The following is a 22,060-nucleotide window of genomic DNA, read 5'->3' on the forward strand; positions in this document are numbered from 1 at the left end:
ATGTAATGAGCTGTGGCAGGAAGCCAAAATCTCAAACAAAACGGGCTCTAATGCATCAATTAAACACCCTCCCACCCCCCCATCCCATTTAATCGGGGAGTGTAAGGAAAGGGGGGGGGCAGGCTGCATGAAGTGATAACTTTTCCCTCCAACTCCAGTACGAATGCAGTGGCATTTCAGTTTTTAATGTGCTGACGATAGGTGGGAAGTTTTTTGGCAGTGCTCAGACCATGATGTAAGGCAGGCACAGCTGAGAAGAGTTTACATCTATACGAGGGTTAGTGGACTATAGAATATAACCGTGTTAGTCGCCATGTTTTTTTGTTGTCACAGAGGAACACTGCCGAAAGGTGATGTCGGATTTCTCTTTATGGCGACCTTCGGGAACAAATAAAATCTGGCTCCCTAAATTTTTTACCTTTTCAACCCAAATTATTTGTGAAATGTTCAGGCAGACCACCCTGTCAATCTGTTTTCAAGAGAAACACTGAATAATGTATAATATTTTGAAACCTTTTTCGAAGATATTATAATACATTTGGGTGGTAGTGTAAATATTCTCTGTGTAGCTAAACTCTCTCTGCTGCTGAATCAGCAGGTTTTTCCCAAATTTCATGGTGGAAGAAACAGGATTTTAGACTCGTTGTTGTAAATTTTTTGTGATGGGACTGTGAAGCTTATTAATGAACCTGAAAATGGGCGGGGCCAACAAGCCCCATTAAGGGCACACTGAGCAGAACCAGTCACGGTGTTTATGCAGTGGAATTTGTTTATTTATTGGTTCCCACCTATCAGCTGATTGACAGTGTGCGGCCTCCCCACCCACTGATGAATTTGTGAAGCTTCACACTGGAATCCTTCTTTACGTTCGTGGGCGGTGCCCGCTTTACAACGATTGGCCTAATTTCGAACATAAACCGTGTCTTCATTGTGATGTCATCATTACGGAATGTTGAGTGGAACTTGTTGTACGTCCGTGGTGGGATATTATTACAGTTTATCGTTGTGTTAAAGTGGGTTTCACAGGTGTTTCATGCCGCTTAGGTCCAGACTAGACGGCTGCCTCTCCGCAGACCGCCGGCTTGTCTCTGGAGCTCACGGGTGGGTCGGCGGTGAGCGTTCTACGCCAGGTTCAGCGCGAGGCTCCGACTGAGGCTTTGCTTTTTTATCCAAGCGCATTCTCAGACTGAAGCAGGCGAGGAAGCGATTCGAGGTGAGGACAGCACTCTTTCACACCGCCACAGACTAAACATAGCGGCTGACCTGCATTAGCAGCCGTGACTGCGGGTGTCGATGAGGCGCCCTTTGTAGTTTTTCCCGGTTTTTACTGGCGTGCACAGACGGGAATCGGAGGTTTTACTTCCTGGGTCGGAGGTCAGGTTGTGTAACAGGCTTAATTTTGTACCAATTTTCAGTGAGAGCTGCGGTCACTAATAGGATTAGACTGCCTGTCTGCCTGTCCTGTGAGCTCCAAACACACACACACATGCGCACACACACACACACACACACACACACACACGACTACACAGAGCTCAGTGTGTGGAAAATATGGACATTTTTGTCCCATTTTGTTCAGGACAGGAAGCAAAGCACTTTCCGTATTGGCACCTGGGAGATAAGTCACTAACGTGCAGGTGTGCTAACAGGGACAGTAAGCGCTGTGTTTATCAAGGGATCGAATGCGACCTCGGCGGCAGCTCTTCCGATGAACGCGTCTGACGGTAAAACACGGCGATGTGCGGTCAGGCTGGGCCTTCCGGGACCAAACCCCGCTCAGGTCCGCCGGGATTCAGTTCCACGAAAACCATTTGAATATGAATCCCAAGGAAGTCAAAATGCAGACGAACACATGCGTGTCAGTAAGTCTTTGTAGGGCCGTCCTGTCTTTCTTTTTTAATGCGGTCAGAAATGTAGTCCATTTCCCTGTCATATCATCCATTACCCATTCATATGTTTAAGCCCATCGTACCTGAATGAGACTCATTACCTTAATTACATTAAAAGCATTAGCTATGCGGCATAATGGTGTCAGTCCTCTTGATACTCCTCTTGAAAACCATTTATTCAGTGTATTACATTTTCCTCACAATTTTGGAGTACCCAGTCGTGTTTTAAGGTCTTTCCCAGCAACCAGTCCATCTTTAATTTGGGGGGGGGGGGGGGCTGCTGCACTGGCCTCCCCTCTGCGGAGCCCCTCCTGGGGAGCGCGTGACGTTCCCCTCCCGAACACGCGCCTCCTCAGCCCGATATTCATCGAGCGCATTGATGCACACGCAGAGAGCTCCGCGGCTTGTGCTCATTATCCAGCCCGGGGTCCCGGTACCTCTGTGTGGGTAATGTATATAAGTATATAATGCACTCTGGTCAGGAGGGAGGTATTAACGCAGCGATCTTCAGGTCCATTTACAATTTTAATTCACCAAATATTCCTCCTCGTCTCGTCGTCGCATTCATTTTTTGTCGTGAACGAGCGTGATGTTGAAGAGCAAACAGGGTTGGGCTCAGCTCTCCCTCTCGTAGGTGATATCAGGACCGTGAGGAGGGTTTGTTGTAAATGTGTCTGCTCATGAGTCGTAATGGTTTAGCAGAGAGGGCAGGGTGGGGTAAAAATAGCGGAATCGCATTAGAAGGGTAGCGCCATCGCCCCCGCCCCACCACCCCCTTTCCTTTTCCCCTTTGGGACTCCCCCCCCCGGGTTTTGGATGAACAGAGAGAACATTACACGAGGGGCGCTGGTGCGCCTCCCCACACAGCCCCAGAGCACAGCTGTGTTCCCCGTGTCAGAGACGCTGAACGCTGATGTCACGGCACTGCGATGCCGTTTCTCCGCACCTGCACGCCTTGCACTGAATCTCTGTGTGCTCAAAACGTTGTTTCTGTGCTGTTTATGTTTTTATGTGTTTTCGCCACCAGGCTAGAAAGGAATTACCTGTCGTGTAATTGCTGGAATTACCGGCGGAAATGTGTAAATAAATACGAAGCACCTGTTGGGCGCATTGTTTCTGTGGCGCGTTATGGTGATGAGGTTGTCTGCGGGTGTTCAGGAGAGCGATGAGGCGCGGGTTTGCTCAGGCATTAACGGGCCCCCTTCCCGTAAGCCTCACTCTTAAACAGGCGGAAAGATGGATCGTATTTAAAACTGTGGACTGGCGGTGGAGGGTCCTCATGCTAGAATTTTCTACCTGGAAAGAAAGTAGAAAAGGAGATCATTGTTTTTTGTATGAATGAAAGCAAGCTGGGTAAAATAACTGAGGGAACTGGTTGCATTTGGTGATTAGTCTCCTGATGATTATTCTCTCAGTGATTAGTCTCTGTGATTACTTTCTTGGTGATTAGTTTTTTGGTAATTCGCCTCTGGGTGATTATCCTCTTGGTGATCAGCTTCTGGCTGATTACTCTGTGTTTACTTTCTTGGCCCGTAGCCTCTTGGTGATTAGTCGCTTGGTGATTAGCTTCTTGGTGATCAGTGTCTTGGTGATTACTCTGTGGTTGCTCTCTCGGTGTCTCTTGGTGATTAGTCTCTTCTTCTTCTACTGTCATGGTGAATGCTTTCCTTCTACACAAGGAGGATTTCCCCCAGTTTTGACTGGCGTCCTTGTTTCTGTGTGATGATGTCATGGTTCCAGATGAGGAGGAGGTTACAGGGTGTGTCCTGGCTGGAGGGAGGCGGCGGTGTTTCCCGCTCCCTGTCCTAAACTGCGTGGAAATGTGAACTCCAAACTCCTCTTACACATGGGGTATTCATCTCAAACATTATGGTGTTGACATACTGCATATTTATTCATGTCAAGATATCTGGCAAACATATTTAACAAAATTTCTTATCGGCACATTTTCATATTTTATTTAAAGAACCTGTAAAATTCTGGAAAAAAATATTATATGTATGTCCATATGTCACATTTGCTGAATATATTTCTTATTGAGAAATATATTCTGTGGTATGTGGAAGTTGCAGTTGTAAGATATGTTTCCATGTTATTGGCTTTCCTTTTTTATCACATACACTGAATATGTTCCACCCGACCCGCCCCCACCCTCACCCCAGACTCCGCCCACTCGGTCCCAGTGGGCCAAACCACACAAGTGGAGTCGTGTCCAGAGCCAAACAGCATGAGTGTACTGGGGAGGGGCGGGGCTTTTTCCACAAAGTATTTATTTACTGTCTGTCCACCAGCTGGAGAAACCGTGGCTGGTTGTGTGGCCTCTAAGCCGTTGGGTCTGCACCGCCAAACACGCTAACAGGGCCACCGGTGCTGGGTACGTGAGGCGGCTGACCCAGGTCCTGGAGAGCCGCAGGGTCTGCTGGTTTCTGCTGTTACACTCAAACGATCGGTTAAAGCAATCGATTACACAGTTAACTGGCCTCACGTGGTTTCTTCGGTCTAAAGTGGTTGTTGTGTTTAGGGTGAAAACAAAAAACCAGCAGACCCTGTGGCTCCCCAGGACCAGGGTTGGGCTCTCCTGCTCTGTACCCAACCCAGAGGGGCAGCGCCCACTTTGGGGTCCTGAGCTTCCTTACCCCGGCAGGGCCAGAATCAGGGGGCAGAGCTTCTGCTGCTGCCCATATCCCTACACTAGCACTGCACGTTGCCTTCAGCCACGCCCCTTCATTAATATTCATTAATAAGCCAGCCAATCAGTGCCCTTTAGTGCTTTGAAGGCATCAGAGGCTAAAAGCTGTGTTGTGCATCTCTAATCGGGCTGCAGTGTAGAGCATTTAGTGCTGACGTACATCAGCAGCGTGCAGGACTGCAGCCCGCTGTTGTACACGCGGCGTTATCTTCGCTGGACCTCGAGGAAGCGAGGCGTTTATTTGGAAAGCTCTCCGCAGCGCTCTGGAGTCCCGCGTGCTGACCCCCCTCTCTGATTCGCTGACTCACGCTGTCCACCGCAGAGGCGTCCGAGCGAGCGTTTATCTCCAGCGCGGTTAGCTGGGTCAAGCTGCTTCAGCCACTGCTCCAAACGGCGTTCCGTTATCTTACCGCTCCTGGTTGCTGAACTACTGTTAGCTGAAGAGGTGCACGGTTGTTTTGGGGGGGGCGTTTTGGTCCAGTTTCCTCAACAAAGAATATCACATTTTTAAAAATGTTGTGACGTGATGCATTGTTAAAAACACAACGCCAAGAATGTCTCTCACCGAGGGCAGCGGAGCAGGTGGGAGGGGCCTAACGAGGGTCAGGCGGTGCTGGTGGGAGGGACCTAACGAGGGTCAGGCGGTGCTGGTGGGAGGGGCCTAACGAGGGTCAGGCGGTGCTGGTGCGGCGTTGGGCTGCGGCTGAGTTAAACTCACGCCACCGGGCGGAGCCAAACCCGCCGCCGCCGCCGCCGCCTCCAGAAACAACCGACAGTTACGTTCGAACGTCCCCGACGCCCAACGGAAGGAGAGTCAGTCCAGCGAAAGCGCGACGCTGCAAAGACCTGTGAGGAGAGGGCGTGCACGCGGGCGTCACGTCTGCGAGCCGAGCGTGGACACCACCGCTTCAGCTGGACCGTTCCATTTCTGGGAAGGAACGGGGGGGAGGGAGGGGTGGCTGGGGTGAGTGCTGTCGGAAAACAGGAGATGGATCTGTCTGCAGTGGAGTGCGGGGTTTTTGCTCATAGTTGCAGGGAGGGAAGTGTGTGTGTGTGTGTGTGTGTGTGTGGGGGGGGGGGACGCTGCTGCTGAAGGGTGGTTGGACTTTGGGGAGGGAGGGAGGGAGGGAGGGGGTGGGGGCTCGAAGGATGGAACACAGGAAGTGAGACTGTTCCAGACTCACTCCGACCTGACCCATATAGCCCCCGTCTGGTGCGCGCAATTACAGATTAAACACATACGAGATCAGACATGTCCTGGAGCAAATCTGGCGTTTGTCATCTGAATGCTAATGAGTGCCTGGGCTCTGGAGGAGCTGAGAGAGGAATGTGAGCGATGGAAATAAACGGATGAGATTGAGGGGATGCCGACAGCCCAGTGTGAAGAGACAGTTTACACACAGAGCATTCTGTCACAGTACTTTACACTGGATTATAAAAGTCAGTTTACACACAGAGAATTCTGTCACAGTACTTTACACTGAATTATAAAAATCAGTTTACACACAGAGCATTCTGTCACAGTACTTTACACTGGATTATAAAAGTCAGTTTACACACAGTGCATTCTGTCACAGTACTTTACACTGGATTATAAAAGTCAGTTTACACACAGAGCATTCTGTCACAGTACTTTACACTGGATTATAAAAGTCAGTTTACACACAGAGCATTCTGTCACAGTACTTTACACTGGATTATAAAAGTCAGTTTACACACAGAGCATTCTGTCACAGTACTTTACACTGGATTATAAAAGTCAGTTTGCACACAGAGCATTCTGTCACAGTACTTTACACTGGATTATAAAAGTCAGTTTACACTCAGAGCATTCTGTCACAGTACTTTACACTGGATTATAAAAGTCAGTTTACACTCAGAGCATTCTGTCACTGTACTTTACACTGGATTATAAAAGTCAGTTTACACACAGAGCATTCTGTCACAGTACTTTACACTGGATTATAAAGTCAGTTTACACTCAGAGCATTCTGTCACAGTACTTTACACTGGATTATAAAAGTCAGTTTACACTCAGAGCATTCTGTCACAGTACTTTACACTGGATTATAAAGGTCAGTTTACACACTGAGTATTCTTTCAGAGTACTTTACACTGGATTATAAAGTCAGTTTACACTCAGAGAATTCTGTCACTGTACTTTACACTGGATTATAAAGGTCAGTTTACACACAGAGCATTCTGTCACTGTACTTTACACTGAATTATAAAAATCAGTTTACACACAGAGCATTCTGTCACAGTACTTTACACTGGATTATAAAAGTCAGTTTACACTCAGAGCATTCTGTCACTGTACTTTACACTGGATTATAAAAGTCAGTTTACACTCAGAGCATTCTGTCACAGTACTTTACACTGGATTATAAAAGTCAGTTTACACACAGAGCATTCTGTCACAGTACTTTACACTGGATTATAAAGTCAGTTTACACTCAGAGCATTCTGTCACAGTACTTTACACTGGAGTATAAAGTCAGTTTACACACAGAGCATTCTGTCACAGTACTTTACACTGGATTATAAAAGTCAGTTTACACTCAGAGCATTCTGTCACAGTACTTTACACTGGATTATAAAAGTCAGTTTACACACAGAGCATTCTGTCACTGTACTTTACACTGGATTATAAAAGTCAGTTTACACACAGAGCATTCTGTCACAGTACTTTACACTGGATTATAAAAGTCAGTTTACACACAGAGTATTCTGTCACAGTACTTTACACTGGATTATAAAAGTCAGTTTACACACAGAGCATTCTGTCACAGTACTTTACACTGGATTATAAAGTCAGTTTACACACAGAGCATTCTGTCACAGTACTTTACACTGGATTATAAAAGTCAGTTTACACACAGAGCATTCTGTCACAGTACTTTACACTGGATTATAAAAGTCAGTTTACACTCAGAGCATTCTGTCACTGTACTTTACACTGGATTATAAAAGTCAGTTTACACACAGAGCATTCTGTCACAGTACTTTACACTGGATTATAAAAGTCAGTTTACACACAGAGCATTCTGTCACAGTACTTTACACTGGATTATAAAAGTCAGTTTACACACAGAGCGTTCTGTCACAGTACTTTACACTGGATTATAAAAGTCAGTTTACACACAGAGCATTCTGTCACAGTACTTTACACTGGATTATAAAAGTCAGTTTACACACAGAGCATTCTGTCACAGTACTTACACTGGATTATAAAAGTCAGTTTACACACAGAGCATTCTGTCACAGTACTTTACACTGGATTATAAAAGTCCGTTTACACACAGAGCATTCTGTCACAGTACTTTACACTGGATTATAAAAGTCAGTTTACACACAGAGCATTCTGTCACAGTACTTTACACTGGATTATAAAAGTCAGTTTACACACAGAGCATTCTGTCACAGTACTTTACACTGGATTATAAAAGTCAGTTTACACACAGAGCATTCTGTCACAGTACTTTACACTGGATTATAAAAGTCAGTTTACACACAGAGTATTCTGTCACAGTACTTTACACTGGATTATAAAAGTCAGTTTACACTCAGAGCATTCTGTCACAGTACTTTACACTGGATTATAAAAGTCAGTTTACACACAGAGCATTCTGTCACAGTACTTTACACTGGATTATAAAGTCAGTTTACACACAGAGCGTTCTGTCACAGTACTTTACACTGGATTATAAAGATCAGTTTACACACTGAGTATTCTTTCAGAGTACTTTACACTGGATTATAAAGTCAGTTTACACTCAGAGAATTCTGTCACTGTACTTTACACTGGATTATAAAAGTCAGTTTACACACAGAGCTTTCTGTCACAGTACTTTACACTGGAGTATAAAAGTCAGTTTACACTCAGAGCATTCTGTCACAGTACTTTACACTGGATTATAAAGGTCAGTTTACACACAGAGCATTCTGTCACAGTACTTTACACTGGAGTATAAAAGTCAGTTTGCACACAGAGCATTCTGTCACAGTACTTTACACTGGATTATAAAAGTCAGTTTACACTCAGAGCATTCTGTCACAGTACTTTACACTGGATTATAAAAGTCAGTTTACACTCAGAGCATTCTGTCACAGTACTTTACACTGGATTATAAAAGTCAGTTTACACACAGAGCATTCTGTCACAGTACTTTACACTGGATTATAAAGTCAGTTTACACACAGAGCGTTCTGTCACAGTACTTTACACTGGATTATAAAGATCAGTTTACACACTGAGTATTCTTTCAGAGTACTTTACACTGGATTATAAAGTCAGTTTACACTCAGAGAATTCTGTCACTGTACTTTACACTGGATTATAAAAGTCAGTTTACACACAGAGCATTCTGTCACTGTACTTTACACTGGATTATAAAAGTCAGTTTACACACAGAGCTTTCTGTCACAGTACTTTACACTGGAGTATAAAAGTCAGTTTACACACAGAGCGTTCTGTCACTGTACTTTACACTGGATTATAAGTAGGGCCTGAGTAACAAGCTTTCTGTACAGGTGGCCTTTGCTTCCCCAGCTTTGTATTTGCATTTTTCATCTGGAGCAGCCAGCTCAGCCCTTCCAGAAGCTTCCGGCACTGTCAGAGTCTCCCTCCCGTTCTCTACCGCCTCCTCCTCCTCCTCCTCCATCACAAATCCCATTAAACTGTGTGGTCAGTGGAGCAGAACGGACAAAGGAACCTTTCACACGTTTCACAGGCACACTTCCTTACCGCCGTTCCCCTCCGTCCTGCGGCGTCTGCCCTCTGACTGCGATTGCTTTTGTCTGGAGTCCTTCCAGCGAATGGCAGAATTGAGCGCTGAGCAGTGTTTCAAAGGGCAGCTCCAATGACTGCTCCATGCGGAGCAAATTTGGCTGGATTAGGTCCGCCAACTGTAGTGTGCGACCTGGGGTTGGGGGAGGGGCGGGGGTTTGAATTTAGAATTTTTTTTCATGGATTCAAAACAGTTTTTTCGTTGGAAAGTCAGAACATTCTCCTGGATATGCTTTCAGCCCCTGTCCCTGCCTCCCTGGGCAGGAGTTAATCAGCTGGATGGCTTTGAACTAAATCAGGTTGCTCTTTGCCATTACCAAGTGGATCCTGCAGTGATTCCTTGTTCCTCTGAATGGTGGATTGGAGAGTTGTGTGCGACGAGCTTCATTAACAGAACTAACAGCCCTGCCATCTTAGATCACAGCTCTTTTCTCTCTCTCTCTCTCTCTCTCTCTCTCCCTCCCTCCCTCCCTCTCTCCTCTCTCCCTTGCACTCTCTCTCTCTCTCTTCTTCTTCTCTCTCTCCCTCTCTCTCTCTTTCTCTCTCTCCCTCCCTCTGCTCCCTCTCTCCCTCTGTCCCTCTCTCTCTCTCTCGATAAAAGCGCTACATAAATGCAGTCCATTTACCAGTCCATTCTCTCTCTCTCCCTCCCTCTCTCCCTCTTTCTCTCTCTCCCTCCCTCTGCTCCCTCTCTCCCTCTGTCCCTCTCTCTCTCTCTCGATAAAAGCGCTACATAAATGCAGTCCATTTACCAGTCCATTCTCCTCTCTCCTCCCTCTCTCCCTCCTCTCTCTCTCTCTCCTCCCTCTCTCCTCTCTCCTCGCTCTCTCCTCTCTCTCTCTCTCCCTCCCTCCTCCCTCTCTCCTCTCTCCCTCGCTCTCTCTCTCTCTCTTCCTCTTCTCTCTCTCTCTCCTCCCTCTCTCTCTCTCCCTCTCTCCTCTCTCCCTCTCTCCCTCTCTCCCTCCCTCCTCTGAGGTTTTCTCTGGACGCTCAGACTGGTGGTCCTGAGTCATTTCAGCAGCTCTCAGACGGAGGCGGTTTCACCGTGGGCTCCGATACTAGCGGCCCCGTGGCGAACGCTCGGCTAGATCCGGAGCCACGGCTCCTGTTTTTGCCGAGGACGGGCGGAGGTGCCGGAGGTCCCGCCGTGTCCGGGGCCCCGCGGCGGACCCGGGAGACGAGCGTCCGCTCCCCCCTCCCAGGCCCCGGGGATTCCGCGAACGCGGCGCGCTCTGATTCGCTAATCCCGCGGCGCGTCCCTTAAGATGTCCTGAAAGACCCGGCCGCTCGCAGGGCAAGGACTCGTGTCTCCTGAGGGGTGGGGGCTGGGGACGGAGGGATGGAGGGACGGGGGGATGGAGGGACGGAGGGATGGAGGATGGAGGGGGGGGGTGTTGGATGAGTATAAACGGCTGATTGAAGTGTCTCTGTTAAGCGTAAGGGCAGATCGGCTGGGTGCCAGGGTTGCCGCGGTGATGAAATTTTGAGGGGGGGGGGAGCACTACAGGGCCCCGTTTTTTCTGCAGACCTGGCGATCTGTCCTGCGGAATGCAGCCACTCATGCGAGCTGTCCTTCTGAGGACTCTGGTTGCTTAGAGACCCGTTTCCGTGGCGCTTCCCATTCCTCCCGTCAGCCTCTGGGGCTCTCCCGCATTTGACTGCGGTGAGTGTACTCACATGAACAGGGATGAACAGCTCTCTGCTGCTTCCCTCCTGGGCCTGGGGCTCTCTGATGGGGGGGGGCACTGGGGGAAACGGGGGGGGGGGCCCGTAACTCTATGATGGGGTGCTGGTCCTGTGCCCATGACTCTCTAATGGGGTGGGTACAGACATGTGAAAGGTTTTGTTTATTCAGTTTCTCTGCAGTGGCGAGGGAGAAAGGAAGGGGTCGGGATGATGTGGAGGCTTGCAGCAGATTACGGGGGTGGGGGTGGGGGTGAGGGGGGGGGCTGTTTTCCTCGTGCAAACACCCACTGTGAGGGAGCACGCCTCGGTTAGACTTGGGGTGTCTGAAGAACAGAGGCCCGTCCGTTGGCTCACCCTACACACTGTTATGGGGTGACACCCCCAGGGGACGGTGCGAAATCCTGACCGTGTCATTGGTGGCTCTGACCGGCATGACGGCGTGTGATTGGCCAGAAGTGTGAGTGGCAGCAGGCGGCCTGTTCGCGGAAGGAGAGCTTGATTAATTACCACCGGGCCTAGCAGTGACAGGCCTACCCGCGGGCGTCCCAAATTAGGAGAAATAATAAGGGATAAATTTGGGCCTAAAAAAGAAGAGTTGTCCAGAAGATGAGATAAAATACAGATGGTGGTGTGAACGCTAGAGGTGTTTTTTTCACAGGATGTCTCTGTAATAGGGCACAAGCTGGTAGTGCTTTAAAAAGGATATCAGAGTCATAGCTAGCCTGGTTGTGTATAATGCAGTGACATTACGTGAGTGATGCGGGGGGAAGGGGGGGGGGGATCCAGTCGGTAACAGATTGTGCTTCATCCATTACTGGCGAGATCCCAGAAATCTGCCGTGTGACACCATAGCTGTTGCCCATCGTGCCGGCTGCAATCGCGTTGGAAATATGCTCACAAAATGGGGGCGTTAAGAACCGTTTTCGTACGGGCGAAACGCGAGGCGGACTTCGTTAGGAAGAGGAGCCCGTGAGATGGCTTCCGGGACGTGGTCTCATTGTACCCTTTTATTTTTTTAAATGGTTCATTACGTTCCCTCTGTCCTCTCGCTCTGTGAGCAGTTATTTTATCTGTGCGGAATTCTCTCCCGGCGAAATGCGGTCCCCCGTATACGGCTTTCCGCTCGAAGCGTGCGTCAGATCAGTCGAGCGGCGCGGCAGCCATACCGCCCGCTATCTATTTCCCGTGTAAATATAAATGAGATCTGAGCCAGCGGTTTTTCTGTGATGTGTCAGAGATAAACCTGTCTTTTTTTTTAGAGAATAAAACTCAACAGAGATAACATTATCTGCTGCTTTGTGTTTTTTTTTTCTCTTTTTTTTTAGCTTTCCGAACAGAAAAATTGTAAGAGGTGATGGAATTTTATATACGTTTTCCTGTCCTCCTTTTTGCGTGCTGACAGTCGCTGGGCTGTATGTAACCACGTGTGTGGAAATGGCTTTTTTTTGTTTGTGGATCTAATTGAAAAAATGAAATAATAGGTGAGCACCGTTCGCACCAATAGCACGCACGTGCTGAGTGAGCGCTTTGACGCTGTAAATGTGTGAACACATGACTCACGGCGCTTATCTACGCTTGATTGTTCTGGAGTTTGTCTCAAGAGAAAAGCTGCGGTCAGCAGTAGGCGCAGGGTTATTCGCTGTACACGTGTTATCACAAACTGTGTTATCCGCGTTACTCTTTGATCTTTGAGTATCATACGTAGTTTAAACGGGAATTCGGCCTGTGCGTTTGTTATGGTCTTAATCTAATCATAGAAGCAAAATGTCTCATTGATTTTTGTTCTGCCAGCTATTTTTGTACAATTATTCCAGACATGAGTGAACATTCTTTCTCTGCAGTCGAGAGCGATGATTAAAGAATCGCCATGGTGACTGTTAATGAGATGCGCAATTAAATGGGGGCTGTTCCCTGCTTTAATTGCGTTAGGCTCGGGGTAAGTCAGTTGGGGATCGGGAGCGCAGCAGCTAAACTGTACCAGTCTGCCCCCCCCCCCTCCTCCTCCCCCCCGCGCCCCCTCCCCTCGCCCGCTCCTCCAGAAGGCTGCATTACTCAGCGCTGTCCGGCGGGTTTTGTTTTCGCGGGTTGTCCGCGGTAACTCCGCTACAATCACATTTTGCGGCGGGGCGCGGGGCCCTTTGTCACGGCGGTATCGATCCCCCGTCCCCCCGCGCAGTCGCCCCTTTGCAGGCTGGGAGCGTTTGTATGGCCGCCGGAAGGCAGGCAGGCAGGCGGCCGGTCAGATGAATGCACCTCTCTGGCCCTCGGCCCGACGTCGTAAATTACCTGCCCATTGATCCGCTGTCTCCCAAGTTCCCCAGCTCCCTTCTCCCCATCCATCCGGGGGTGGGGGCTGGGGTGGGGTGGGGTGGGGGGCGGGAGGCGGGGGGTGCTCCTGTAATGTCTGGGCTGTAGTTTGTAAATGTTCTGTACCACCCCCCCCCTTCCCCCTTGTAAATAGACCTGGCAGTTCATTGTAATGCATAAGAATTTTTGTCAGATGGAGGTATTTGGCCAGCATTGTTGGGCAGAAACGGCCTGTTCTTGTCATTATGTTATGTTATGTTATGTTCAGTCAATTTATTTAAGTATGTCAGCATTTGAAAATGGTCTGCGTAGATGAGATTTGGGAAAATTGCATTTAGGAATTGGTTTTCGTACCCGGCAAACACTCAAACAGTGCGCTGTGTGATACTCAGTTCCCTCAGCCAGATTAATCACGGGCTTCTTTTTCAGTGGGAATTTCAAACACCAACCTAATGAATATGTACACAGATACATTTGTTGAGTATTAATAAAAATGCCTAAATATTTAAAGTGGTCTGTGGAATCGGATGTGCTGTGGGCATAGAGGAGAGGTATTAATGTGGGGATCTGGGCTGTTTGTAATGCCCTGGATGTTTAAAAGCTGTAAGCCAATCACGTGTTGGGCCCACAGCTCTGAGATAACGGCTTACAAGACCAGAACATGCCGATGTAATGGCAGCTAACCTGTAGCAAAACAAAATTCAATGAAAGATTTGTTGCAGAATGTATTCATTCGTTTGTATATTTATTTCATTACCGCTACCCAAGGAGGTTATGTCAGGATGTTCATCTATCCATCAGTTCACACGTCCGTTTATCTGTCCGTCTTTGACAGATAATATCTTGAAAACTAATCGCCGGATTGCCATGAAACTTGTTGTGCACATTCATGATCCCAAGAGGAAGAAATCGATTTTGGTGACCCCGTGACCTTTTCATCTAGCATCACCAAGAGGCCGAACATATCTCAGAAAGTAATGACCAGATTGCCAGAATATTTGTTGTGCACATTCATGCGAGGGGATATTGTTGTCCCTGGGTGGATGCCTGGACTCTACTTAGTGCACTCTTTCTAGTTTTAAACATTTAGTTACGTACTGCTTGAATTAACGTTCTATTGTTTCCATTTGTGACCCCCCCCCAAGAAACCTTTATGAATTATAAGAGAGACGGAAGCAAGGTCAGGGGAAATGGGGATCCGGTCAGGTGGAAGTGAAAGTGAATTAGTGGTGAAAGTGCTTCTTTTGTTCTATCCTGGCCTCCTGTTACCTGTCCCGCAGGGTACATAAGCGAACCCCCCCCCCACCAAGCACCAAAGGCCTCTGGGCTCACTGCCGTGGGCTGGTCAGAAACTCAAAAGAGAAGGATCCCGGAGATGATGTCACACATAGACACGGTGGGGATTTCTGGGTTCGGATTGCCAGGTGAGCCCAAATCAGGTTGGGTAGGGGCCATGGCCAGTTCTAGTAACCCGGTTCCTCTAACCCAGAAGGAACACTCTGTTTGTTACCATTGAAAGCACAGCCGCTATTTGTAGGGAGAAGATTCTTCCAATTCATGGTTATAGAAGTTCCTCTCTACAGAATGTACTTCCTCTCTGCAGGCTGTACTTCCTCTTTGCAGACTGTATTTACTCTCTGCTGGCTGTACTTACTCTCTGCTGGCTGTACTTCCTCTCTGCAGACTGTACTTCCTCTGCTGGCTGTACTTTCTCTCTGCAGACTGTACTTCCTCTCTACAGACTGTACTTTCTCTCTACAGACTATACTTTCTCTCTGCAATCTGTACTTTCTCTCTGCACTCTGTACTTCTTCTCTGCAGTCTGTACTTCCTCTCTACAGGCTGTACTTCCTCCCTACAGACTGTACTTTCTCTCTGCACTCTGTACTTCCTCTCTGCAGTCTGCACTTCCTCTCTACAGGCTGTACTTCCTCTCTGCTGTCTGTACTTCCTCCGTACAGACTGTACTTCCTCTGTGCAGACTGTACTTTCTGTTTGCTGACTGTAGTTCTCTGTTGGCTGATTTAAAACGTGCTGGGAGGGGTGAGGCAGTGTGGAATCGCACACCATACACTGTCGGAGTCTTATCTCATATCTTATCTGAATAGTGAACTTATGGAGCCTCCCGACAGTGAACTTCCCTGCTCAGCATGATGCAACAGTGAAGGCAGATGTTCTTTCCCAGATAGCGACCTTTGGCTTTTGAAATCTCTCATATCTTGAATGCTATGAAGTTGAGCTATGCTGTGATTCATTGCGTACTTCAGACAGTAGAGCTCCAGCTGTCTGTCTCGCAGATTTATATATTCCTTAATCACAGTTAGTTAAGTCAACAGGCCTTAAATTCCAGGTCAGAATGGTTTTGAGCGTAATTCCTGGTGTGTGCAGGTATCGTTGATTCCGCTTCACAAGTGTCAGTTCCCCGAATGTGGCTTTCAGAAAAATGTTCCCCGATTAATATTCATACGCCGCGGTGAATTATTTAGCAGCTGTCTTTTTCCCTAATTGCCCAGAGTGGCACTTCGCCTGTCTCCGAGACTCGGCAGCTGTGCGTCTCCGGGGCTCGGGAAGGACTCTCAGCACTCACGCAGTCGCAGTTTGTCAGGTTTATGTTGCTGACGGGCAGGTTTCCTGGGTTCGGCTGGGCCGCCCCCTCTCAGACTGCGGGGCGGGTGGAGAGATGATTTAAGGGGAAGCACGGAATACAGGACGCCGGGCCGAAGCTGTAATCATCTCCTTATCATCGCACCCTTCGTGACTCGCTCGTGAGTCGCGGGGAGGCTTTTCACTGCTCGTTTCTTTCGATGTGTTGCTGACTGGTTCCATCCCCTCTCCCTCCCTGACCCTCCCCCCCCCGTCCTGATCCTCATCTCTCATCTCAAGCAGCATCTATTCATCCGTCTGTCTGGAGTGGAGCAGCCTTTATGTGGTTCAGTCTGAGGATGACTGCGGGTCGCAGGCATCCCACCTGTGGGGCAGCCTTCTGGAACGTTCTGATGTCGGGGAGATTATGATCGCGTCCCCTACCACAGACTGCCTGTGCTGCTGACTGGATGAATGACCTGCTGACTGACTGACTGACTGACTGAGAGAATTACTGACTGACTGGCTATCTGACTGAATAACTGACTGGCTAACTGATTGACTGGCTGCCTCTCTGAATAACTGGCTGGCTGGCTGGCTGGCTGGCTGACTGACTAACTGGTTGACTGGCTGACTGACTAACTGACTGACTGACTGGCTGACTGACTGACTAACTGACTGACTGACTGGCTGACTGACTGACTAACTGGCTGAGTGACTGACTGACTGACTGACTGAATGACTGTCTAACTGATTAACTGACTGACTGGGTGGCTAACTGACTGAGTGGTTTACTGGCTGCCTGGCTGGTTGACTGGATGACTGTCTGACTGTCTGACTGGTTGACTGAATGACTGTCTGACTGGCTGCTGTCTGCCCTCCCATGCCCCCGTGCTTCCCTCCCCTCCCAACCCCGTCCCGTTTTCATCATCCTCAGACACGGCGGCCCCCAGAAGCCCCCTGGAGGCTCTCCCCCCCCCTCCTCAGAGGCTTTCATCTCCTGCGCCTCCTGACTGACAGCCCCCACCCCCCCCTACTCCCACCCTTTCCTTCTCCTCAGTCAGCTTTATTACAGAACTTCCATTCCGCTTTAATTTGTACCCCCCATTAAAAGCAGCGGGGGGCCGCGGAGGAGCGGTTTGCCTAGCGCCAGAACGGAGCGCAATGCATTATTCTCTGTGTGACATCGTGGGTGGGGAGGGGTGGGGAGGGGTGGGGGGGTCCCGTCAGGAGCTGACAACCCTTTGTTACCCCCCGTTTCTCTGCCACATGCCAACCCCCCCACCCCCCACCCCCACTCCCCGACCCCCCGCCTCCCTTTGCTTGCTGGTTATTTTAATCTGCACTGAGCAGCAGCTAGAGCTCCCAACCAGGCAACAGATTTGTGGGGGGGGGGGGGGTGGAGAGGAGGGAGGGGGAGCTGCCTCCGAAATTCCAACAAAGGCTCCCGCAAGCCGCAGCTTTTCCAGGCTTGCCGAGCGACTCGGTCCCGTTTTCCACAATCGCAAAAATCGAAACGCGGGTCGTGTCCCCCGCGCCCGGTGCCCTTTGGTACGGTCCGCCTGCGGGGCGATACCTCCTCGCGCGAAAGTGCCGCCCACTGCACCGTCACATGTCTGATGTGCGCTGTGTGCGTCAGATCGGCCTGCTTCACCACGGCTGTACCGTATACCATGTACAGGCATGCCAGTTCATACACTCACACTTATGCACTACGGCTGTACCATATACCATGTACAGGCATGCCAGTTCATACACTCACACTTATGCACTACGGCTGTACCGTATACCATGTACAGGCATGTCGATTCATACACTCACACTTATGCACTACGGCTGTACCATATACCATGTACAGGCATGCCGGTTCATACACTCACACTTATGCACTACGGCTGTACCATATACCATGTACAGGCATGCCGATTCATACACTCACACTTATGCACTACGGCTGTACCATATACCATGTACAGGCATGCCAGTTCATACACTCACATTTATGCACTACGGCTGTACCATATACCATGTGCAGGCATGCCAATTCATACACTCACACTTATGCACTGCGGCTGTACCATATACCATGTACAGGCATGCCAATTCATACACTCACACTTATGCACTGCGGCTGTACCATATACCATGTACAGGCATGCCAATTCATACACTCACACTTATGCACTACGGCTGTGCCATATACCATGTACAGGCATGCCAGTTCATACACTCACACTTATGCACTACGGCTGTACCGTATACCATGTACAGGCATGCCAGTTCATACACTCACACTTATGCACTACGGCTGTGCCATATACCATGTACAGGCATGCCAGTTCATACACTCACACTTATGCACTACGGCTGTACCATATACCATGTACAGGCATGCCGATTCATACACTCACACTTATGCACTACGGCTGTACCATATACCATGTACAGGCATGCCGATTCATACACTCACATTTATGCACTACGGCTGTACCATATACCATGTACAGGCATGCCAATTCATACACTCACATTTATGCACTACGGCTGTACCATATACCATGTACAGGTATGCTAGTTCATACACTCACATTTATGCACTACGGCTGTACCATATACCATGTACAGGCATGCCAATTCATACACTCACATTTATGCACTACGGCTGTACCATATACCATGTACAGGCATGCCAGTTCATACACTCACATTTATGCACTACGGCTGTACCATATACCATGTACAGGCATGCCAATTCATACACTCACATTGAGGCACTACGGCTGTACCATATACCATGTACAGGCATGCCAGTTCATACACTCACATTGAGGCATATCATATATATTTCAAAATTACATGTTTCGTCAGCTATATCAATACGTAAATGGGTGCAGTTCCATATATGGAAGCATAAGCCTCTGATAATAGCATATTTATGAGCATATGTGTGAAATTGGATGCATTTCCTAGGTGCTATTTCTCTCAGTGTGAAAGGAGTAAATACCTTGGCACGGTTGCTATTGTTCTGTTTTCTCCGTCCAAAAAGGAATTTTTTCATATTCAGAGTGGAGGGTTCATTACTGAACAGTTTTTAAGTGGTGGAGGATTTGTGCGGAGGTCTTTGAGAGAAAAAAAACAACGTTTTGTTTTTCATGGTCAGGGATTTTAAAGAGCGGAGTGAACGTCTCACTCCATGAAGAGGGCGACCAGAGACGCACGCGAGGGGCGAACGCCGCTCCCCTGAACTCGGTGAATCCGCTTCTGAGGTTCTGTGTGATTTTTGGGTTTTGGTTCTAAACCAGGTGATCTAAGGTACAGGTATGTTAGGGTTTTGGTTCTAAACCAGGTGAGAGCAGGTACAGGTATGTTAGGGATTTGGGACTGAACCAGGTGAGCACAGGTACAGGTATGTTTGGGTTTTGGTACTAAACGAGGTGAGAGCAGGTACAGGTATGTTAGGGTTTTGGGACTAAACCAGGTGAGAGCAGGTACAGGTATGTTAGGGTTTTGGTACTAAACCAGGTGAGAGCAGGTACAGGTATGTTAGGGTTTTGGTACTAAACCAGATGAGAGCAGGTACAGGTATGTTTGGGTTTTGGTACTAAACCAGGTGATCAAAGGTACAGGTATGTTAGGGATTTGGTACTAAACCAGGTGAGAGCAGGTACAGGTATGTTTGGGTTTTGGTGCTAAACCTGGTGATCACAGGTACAGGTATGTTAGGGTTTTGGTACTAAACCAGATGAGAGCAGGTACAGGTATGTTTGGGTTTTGGTACTAAACCAGGTGATCAAAGGTACAGGTATGTTAGGGATTTGGTACTAAACCAGGTGAGAGTAGGTACAGGTATGTTTGGGTTTTGGTGCTAAACCTGGTGAGCACAGGTGTTAGAATTAAATCATTTAACTGCAGGTCAGTTGAGGTGCTAGTAAATATTCTGTCTTGCATTCTTATTAAATGAATCAGCTTTGCCTGTGGTTTGACTCATCAGTTAAATTAAGATTTGTTTATGGCCATTTAAAGTAATTAATGATACTAATTAGTGTGTGGAATTAATTTTATTTGTTCAGCTATAAAGGGCTAGTTACCATTCCAAGGTTTACGTTATTTTGATTTCATTTTTGGTGTGTGTTTACGATTGGTCCAGACAATGTTTGTGTCCAATGACAGATATATTCGATATTTACATAAATTCTAACAGGCTGCTGTCGTTACAGTGGCTGGGATTGGGGCCTTCGGTGGTTTGTGGTCTAAGGCAAGACATTACATTACTTTTTAAGTATCTAAAATATCCTTCATATCCTAAGTCTGTATCTGGTTTCCTCGATGTTGTTCTGTCTGAATCCGTGTTGGGTCGGTCTGTTGACTGGGGGGTGAGGGGGGTGGGGTGCAGTGACTTCAGCACTATGATATGCAAATATTGTAATTTATAAATAAATCTGTCCTCTGTCGATGGGATGTGGTGGCAAGCAAAAATTTTTTAAATAATAAAAAGAGAAAAAATAAATTTGAAAATATCCTTCATTACACATACAAATTGGCTAGGTCAATGGAAGACTGAAATAATGTTTTTTGGAGAAAGAAAACCTCAATTTCATCTGCGTTCAGCTTTTAGTTTTAATGCATCGTGAAGGTTTAAAGGACCAATGTGTGGGGCTCCCATTTTATTTTAACAGCGACTGGAAAACCGCATCTCATCTCCGCGATTGCAGCTGCCCTCCCCTGTACATCGCCACCGTAAACAACGGGATGAATTACGGTGGTCTGTCTGTCCGTCCTAACCTACGCGGTCTGTCTGTCCGTCCTAACCTACGCGGTCCGTCTGTCCGTCCTAACTGACGCGGTCCGTCTGTCCGTCCTAACCTACACGGTCCGTCTGTCCGTCCTAACTGACGCGATCTGTCTGTCCGTCCTAACTGACGCACGGTCTGTCTGTCCGTCCTAACCTACGCGGTCCGTCTGGCTGTCCTAACTGACGCGGTCCGTCTGTCCGTCCTAACAGACGCGGTCCGTCTGTCCGTCCTAACCTACGCGGTCCGTCTGTCCGTCCTAACTGACGCGCCTCTCTAACGGGGCTCTCGTCTGGTCGCGGAGTCTGCCAGTAAAACCCCCGCTCCTGTTGGACTCAGTCCACCGCACCACAATGGTGGCGCACAGGCCGCCGAGCTCTCCGCTTGACCTCGGCTGAAAAAAAACAAAAACAGGACTCTGACTCACCACCGGGTCAGATTGAGTCGTTCGGGTGAACGGGCGGACATTCAGCCAGGAGCTAAAAAAAACTAAACAGATACACACTTTGCTTTTATATTCTGACTAATTGGGTGAAAGGAAAGGAAAGGTGTGTCCTCTTTCACACCTGACAACTGGCCACCTTTTTTTAGAAGTGTAGCAGACAAATGGGACCAAAGGTGACTTCTCCCAGGTAATTATATAAAAACCCTGAACCCAAACCCGGGCTAACGGAAGGTGTGGTCTGTGTGCGTCGTGTTACTGCCACAAATATCCGAAGCGTGAAGCGGACAACGCCCACGCAGCCAAACAGGAAATGACTGGACAGCATCGGAGGTCAGCCAGAGGCTACTGCCTGTAGCACAGTAGCAGGAGTGAGGAGTTGAGATAATTTTTTTATTTTGTTGTGACTCCATCACCCTGCCCCCTCCCCCCCCCCCGCCCCGCCCACACACACACACACACTCCTGCTCTCATACTCCCAGGCAGGTCCCAGCAGCCCTTCCACTTCCTGTTTATGACAAACACCCATTTCCCACGTGACACATCTTGATTCTCCCCCATCGCCGCCCTCTCGTTGCGAAAGGGATCCGGAAAAATCAATTTGCTTCCCCTCGCGCCCCCCCCGCCCCGTGCCCCCCGCGCCTGGCGGTGTTTGCGCACGGGGACGTCTCTCTCCCCGGCGGAGTTATGGCAATAAAACCGCGAGGACCTGCGCGTTTGGCGTCTGGCGCCGAGCTAATGCAAGAGAGAGAGAGAGAGAGAGAGGGCGCGTGGAGGGGACTCGCCCAGGGATCCTCAGGAGGCCGTCACAGTGCGTTTTTCAATTACTCACGGGGGCGGGGGATGTCCCATGTTCTTCAATGACACGGGGTTGGGGGAGGGGTG

The 22,060-nt window shown here is 48.5% G+C and overlaps 1 protein-coding gene across 8 annotated transcripts in view; it reads left to right on the forward strand.

The window, feature by feature from the left end:
• The window catches only part of LOC135240159 (guanine nucleotide exchange factor VAV2-like), a 189,428-nt gene that overhangs the window by 45,823 nt on the left and 121,545 nt on the right, over positions 1–22,060 (forward strand). The window lies entirely within an intron of this gene.

The sequence above is a fragment of the Anguilla rostrata genome, chromosome 14 (genome assembly GCF_018555375.3).
Source record: "Anguilla rostrata isolate EN2019 chromosome 14, ASM1855537v3, whole genome shotgun sequence".
Classification (NCBI taxonomy): Eukaryota; Metazoa; Chordata; class Actinopteri; order Anguilliformes; family Anguillidae; genus Anguilla; species Anguilla rostrata.